Below are 6982 nucleotides of genomic sequence, written 5' to 3'. Positions count from 1 at the left end.
ACCATTAGTAGCAGAGGCTTTACCAATCGGTCGATTGGTAAAGCCTCTGCTACTAATGGCTCAGTTAAGTAAGTTTGAGCGCAGTTAGTAGTTGGAAGGGGACCAATCGTTCGATGATGTTGGCACTCTCTTCTTCGATGAGTCTTTGGACTCCCTGGAGGTGTCACATAATAATAATAATTATAATTATAATAACGAAATTCCGCTAACTCCCCATTTTCCCCACAAAGGGGAATAGGTGAGGCCATTTAGCTCTAACCAACTTTTGAAGACTAGTATACCGCTAGCCTCCATCGTTTGCTAATCACAGAATAGCTGAACTGCGACTATCAGTAATATTAAATGACATCCGAGGAGGAGAGTAGGGCTGACAACTGCCGCCATCTCGTTGTCCCTGACCCTAATACTATTTTCAATTGTCTGAAATAGTGTGTGCTATTCTCGATTTTCTTGAGTTTACAGAATGAAAAACCCAAGTTTTTTAAAGAAAAATCCACTTGCAGGTGCTTTTGGCACCGGCAAGGGGTCCCTTAGAAAAGGTTCCTCTAGTCAACTATAACTGAACTTAGAACGGTGTTTCTTCGCGTGGCTTAGGTGCCACCCTGGTGGGCTGAGTGGTGTTAGTATTTTACTCACCAACCAACAGGCTGTGGCTTCGATTTCCGTGGTTATGGATGTATGTGATTGTCTTTAGGTGGTGTAAGAATTTTATTGTTCAGTGTGCCGCTATCTCCCTGTTTTTTTAAAGTTCTGAAGTGTGATGAAAAAGTTCCATTTTTTGGTTTCTAGAGCAGGATTTCTGGCAGGTAAAACTAATAAAAATACTGAAGCATTATAAAATAGAATAAAATAAAAATAGAAAAAACTTCATCTCCAAGGCCAACAACTTTTTTCATTATCCTTTAGCAATGTCAAACTCTCACATCCATATAGTGAGATAAAGTTAACAAGAGTGTAAATCAGGTGGAGTGTTGTAGTTAGCTGTATGTTATTGTTCTTCCAAAATGGCTGTAACCATTGAAGGGAAGCAGTTGCTTAAGTTATACGCATTTTGATATCATGTTTGGACTGGCCATCTCTGTGTTGTATACTTCCAAGGTAATCGAATCTTTCAACTTCTTCCAGTTTTCATCATTAAGAAAAATTTCACAGAATATTTGCCTGTAGACATCATTTTTGATTTATGAATGCTAATATGTAATCCATAATCACTAAGTGCCTTTGAAACCATATCTTTTAATTCTTGTAACTGATATTCATTATCTGCTAATAGGCCAACATAATCGCAAATGTAAGGCTATTGATGTTTTTTGTCACCAACTGTAATTTCAATACTGCTGTTATCCAACGCTAGGTTTAATATGTATTCTAAATATACTGTATGTTAATAAGCATTGGCGAAAATATGCAGCCTTGCCACATCCCTTTTTCTATTTTGATGACTTCCTATTATTGCCATTAATTTTTATTAGCTGTTCTGAGGAACTGTAGAGATTTAATTTTTTTTTTTAAAACCAACACATGAAAGGTACGAGAAGCTATAATACATCAGTGCCATGTGTGAGGTGCAGATAAGGATTGAGAAAGAAGAAACGTATTGGCATTCTTAGATTCCAGAGGACAGAGGTAGATGGAATAAATGAGGAAGAGAAGAAGCAGGTCTAATGAGTTAGCAGTTGTACTGTAAAGGGACATTGGACAGCTGCTGCTCTTAGATGTAGACGTAGGATTCTGTGGTTAAGCAGTTCTGTGGATAGTTTTCGGTATTAGAACCACATATTAATGTAAAGAGTTTATTAAAAATAAACAATTGTAAATTGAGAAAGGAATCAGCAACCTTCTTAGAGATTCAGCAGATCTCATCTGCATACAAAATTCAGCATTATTATTAAAATGTAAAGTACCATGTAGAAACTTACCTAAATCGGAATCCATAGCCATTAAAAAATTAAGACGAGATAAAAACATAATTATAATCAAGGCAGATAAAGAAAATGCAACAGCAGTCATGAATTCAGAAGAATATACAAGAAAAATGAACATACTATTAAAGGATTCAAATACCTATTCATCCTGAGACAGGGATCCCACATGACAGACACAAATAAAACTGATGAGTTGATTAAGTTACCTAATTGGCTAGAAGAATTAAAAAGATCTTTATCATCAAAACATCCATTAGTCCCAAGAATTTATAGAACACCATAAATACATAAAATATATATTCCGTTAAGCCTGACTGTAGATGGGAGAGATTCTCCGACCTCAAACTTAGCGAAATATTTGACAAATATGATAACGCCACACATAGGAAAAATAGAGTCATTTATAAAGAATAGTTTCAATTTCCTCAAAATGGTAAAGGATATAAATATAGAACCTTCAGCCATCTTAGCAAGTTTCCATATAGGCAGTCTCTTCACCAATGTTCCTAGAAATGACACAGTGGATCTATTTGGAAACCTTTCCCCACAGGATACTGTAGGACTGCATAGAAAACACTTTTTTCATTTATCAAGACGAATATTGGGAACAAAAAAGAAGGACTTGCCATGGTTCCCCCCTCTTTCTCCAGCTCTAGCCTATCTTTTTATGGAACATTTCGAAACGAACACATTAAAAATCTATCAAAAAAGACCAAACGTTTGACTACGTTACGTAGATGATATTTTTGTGATTTGGTCGGGAAAGTTATACGAACTGGTTGCTTTTAAAGATTATCTAAACAATTTGCATCCAAATATACTGTAAAATTCACTATTGAACTAGAACAGCACAAAAAATTACCTTTCCTTGATATCCTTATTGAAGTTAACGAAGAGGGAAAAAGGTTATCCTTCTCAGTATACAGAAAACCCACCACAACAGGAAGATTTTTAAATGCCACTTCACACCACCATCCATTGCAAAAAAAAAAAAAAAGACATAATTAAAACTTCGTGAGACAGAGCATAGAATATATCTAGCACACAGATGAAGCAAAATGAAGAATTATACTACCTGGCACAGAACTTCGCACTTTAACTCACATGAAAAATTTCTTTAAATGGAAGGAACTTGATAAAAATTAAAAAAACAAAAAACAAAAGTACTATTGATTTCCAGACGCAAAGCATGTATGAAATGGAAAAGAAACATTGGACGAGTGTTTTAGAACGCTTGATTGGAATTATAAAATTCCTTGGTAGTCGAAATTTAGCTTTTCGCGGATCATCTGATAAATTATAAGAAAGGAGTAATGGCAATTTTTTAAAATTAGTCGAACTGTTTGCTATGTTTGATCCCGTTATGGAAACTCATGTTGAAAGGGCCCTACAACGAATACAATAGAGTACACTATTTGAGTAAAGACAGTCAAAATGAAATATTGGAAACTTTAAGTAACGCAATCAGGGATACAATTTTATTATAAAAAAAAAAAAAATCAGCTAACGCCTTTTTATTCCCGTATATACGGGAGTAGGCGAGGCCATTTAGCCCTATCTAACTTTTGGAGACTGAGTGGGCAGTTCAATCTCCACTGGTACCCAATCAGAGACAGATGGCCCAAGGCTATCACTAATTAAGCGGTACGCAGTGAAGAGAGACGGCTCAAATGTGCCGCCATCTCGTGATGCCTAACCCTAACACAATATATTTAATGTCTGAAATAATGTGGGTTCTACGGTCGATTTTCTTGAGTTTACAGGACGAAAAACCCGAGTTTCCGGGAGGAAAAACCTGCTTGCCCGTGCCAGAGATCGACTAACTCGGGAACCGGTCGAAAAAAGGCTTAGAAAAATTTCCTCTAGTCGCTGACTAGACTCGAAACCAAGACTTCCTTCGTGCGGCCTAGCGCGATGGTGTGCAAACGCCACATCCACTGAGCTACACAGGCTCCTTTTTATTTTATTATTTTATAATTAATTATTTATAATTATATTAATTATAATTATAAAAATTAATTATAATTATTTTATTTTACAATTTTATTATAAATTCGAAAATCTAAATATTATTCCATAATTTTAGACTACACACCTGATGCAAGTAAAACAGAACAAATGGCCATTATTTGTTCTGTTTTACTTGCATCAGGTGTGCAGTCGTTTCGCTTTGTTTCCTGTGACAATGGAATTGTCAAGATCAGCAAAACAGTTTAGGTTTTGCAGATATATCAGATTCGAACGGACGTGGTTTATGTGCAACAATAATGGAACAACTGGAAAAATGGAACATTCCCATTGAAGACATGCGAGGTCAAGGGTATAAAAATGGGGTAAATATGAAAGGGAAAAATATGGGCTCCAAAATTTGCTTTCGAACAAATATTCTCGAGCTTTTTACGTATCATGTGCTGCTCATACTCTAAATTTAATCATTAACGATGCAGCCAAAGTGAATGCAGATACAATTTGTTTCTTTGCAATTATTCAAGAAATTTCTTACAATACGTTGTAAGAAAAAATAATTCTCTTACAAACGTTGGGCAATCCTTTTAAAGCTCGTAAAAAATTTAACATTGAAACAGCCATCAGAAACGCGATGGGAAAGTAAAATTAATGCAATCCGCCCTCTACGATATCAATTAGGAGAAATTTACCATGCACTTTTTGAAATTTTAAATAATGAAAATTTTAATAAAGAAGCACAAACATTATGTACAAAAATAAAAGACTACGGATTTATTTGCTCTCTTATAACTTGGCATGATTTACTTATCAGAATAAACCCTATGAGTAAAATGCTTCAAGACCATAATATGAACATTACACTTGCTTTAGAATCTATCGAAAACTTAAAAATATTCTTAGAAGAGTATCGATCAGATACAAATTTTAAAGAAGTTCTAAAAACGGCAAAAGAACTGAGTGAAGAGGTGGATGGAGAACAAGAATTTAAAACTGGTACGGAAGTTCGACGACGAAAGAAGACACGACAATTTGACTACGAGCTTCATGACGAAACTCCACAATCGCCAGAAGGTAAATTTAGAGCGAATGTGTTTTATACACTTCTAGACGTTGCAATGTGTTCGTTAATAGAACGTTTTGAACAACTAAAAACATATTATGATAATTTCAATTTCTTGTATAGATTACTACAAATTAATAACGAAGATTTACGAAAAAATTGTGACGATTTAGAGATTCTCTTGAAGGACTGCGACAATAAAGACGTAATGAAATAGAACTATATGACGAGTTATATGCTTTCCGGGATATTTTTCGGAAGGATAATTTAAATATTCAAAAGCCCTTTCGATATTCTTAATTTTATTGTGTCCAATAATTTATCTTTCCGTAACTTTTCAATTGCTTTAAGAATACTAAGAATTTGCAGATATATCAGATTCGAACGGACGTGGTTTATGTGCAACAATAATGGAACAACTGGAAAAATGGAACATTCCCATTGAAGACACGAGTGGTCAAGGGCATGAAAATGGGCAACTATTAACCTTACCAGTTAGTGTAGCGAGCGGTGAACGTTCCTTTTCCAAGTTGAAATTGATTAAAACCTACTTAAGAACAAGTATGTCACAAAAAAGGCTTGTTAGTTTGGCGTTAATAGCTATTGAAAATGATATATGTGCGGAATTAAACGTTAAGACCATTATTTCTAATTTTGTGAATATGAAATCAAAAACGTTGAAATTTTAATTTAAAAAATTTCAAGTATATTTATGTAATTTAATTTATTTTCTGTTATTCTGTAAAGATGTCATTTTTTTGAATACTTATATTAAATGTTCTAATTATTTCTGATTTCTTTTCTTATTTTTTCATCTATTTCGTGTTTCTTTTATTTTTCTAAAAGACAGTTCCCCTTATAAAAATTATTAAAAGTTTCTTACAAGTTACTAAGAATTTAGTAACTTGTAAAATGCAAAAATTTGTCCCCCATGTAGTTGAGACCATAACTAGTGTTGATTTCTTTTTCACGAAACAGAATTAATTAACCAGTCGCACTTATCTGTTGTATGCCATCATAAGAATGAAAAGTGGGATGGTTTTTGTGACCTCTGAACTTCAGTTGGTCTTTTTTCACTTTTCTGATAAATCTGTACTGAATGCATCACGTAAAGAAATCTCTCAGAAATAAAACATTCATTTTTCACTCCAGTTAAAATTCATGTTCCTTACTCATGTTCTCCAAAAAAGTACGCTAAAGCAGTACAAGACTAGAAGAGGACAAATGGTTTTCATTAAATCTTCATATTACTTTGATGTTTATGATAAAAGTCGAAGCGGTTATAAGAAACATAAGAACACATTCAAAACTGATTTTGAAGGAGTTATACGAGGAAACCTGAATTTTTATTTATTTATTTTTCCAAACGTCAGCCTGGTTGGCCTAGATTTAGCGTATTTGCACCGTTCATTCGACTTATCTTGTGAGCATAAAAAGTTTGTCTTTAGTTACTCACTGCTGAATGAGTGATTCATCAGAGTAACTTAAATGTAGCCAGCAGTCCCATTTTCCCTCATAATTTTAATAAAACAAAAGTTTAAGCCTAAATGTATATTCTTTTCCTATTTAATAGTTTAGCATTTGCTTTTTATAGCTTTTAATGTTTTTTTTTCCTATTTAATTATTTAGGCAATATGGAAAAAAAAAGATCAAAATCAGGCTTACAAGCTAGATAATCATTTCACAACTTTTAAAGCTAATGCTTTTTTTTTTCTTACTTTAAATCTTTTCGGACTTATAAAAATAAGCTTCAAAATTCCCAATGTTCTTGTTAATTTATTTCAATGAAACACATTACATGTTTCACTGTATTTATCCTGACGGTTCTATTTATTAGAGTAAATGTGTGATAAATCTGTATTCCTTTTTTTTTTTTTTTGAAGCAAACGTTCATCGCTACAGAACTTAAATGACCCATCTATGACTTAACACGTCGCAGTTCATTTCTTTCGAATACCTAGTAGATAATTCTTGGCATATATGCTGCAAAACAGAACATATATGCTGCAGAACGAGCTCTCATTTTGCA

This window comes from Typopeltis vanoorti, chromosome 14, assembly GCF_054136105.1.
Source record: "Typopeltis vanoorti isolate ZY-2024b chromosome 14, IOZ_Tvanoo_1.0, whole genome shotgun sequence".
Taxonomy (NCBI): Eukaryota; Metazoa; Arthropoda; class Arachnida; order Uropygi; family Thelyphonidae; genus Typopeltis; species Typopeltis vanoorti.
The sequence above is the reverse complement of the archived record's forward strand: the minus strand, read 5'-3'. Positions refer to the sequence as shown.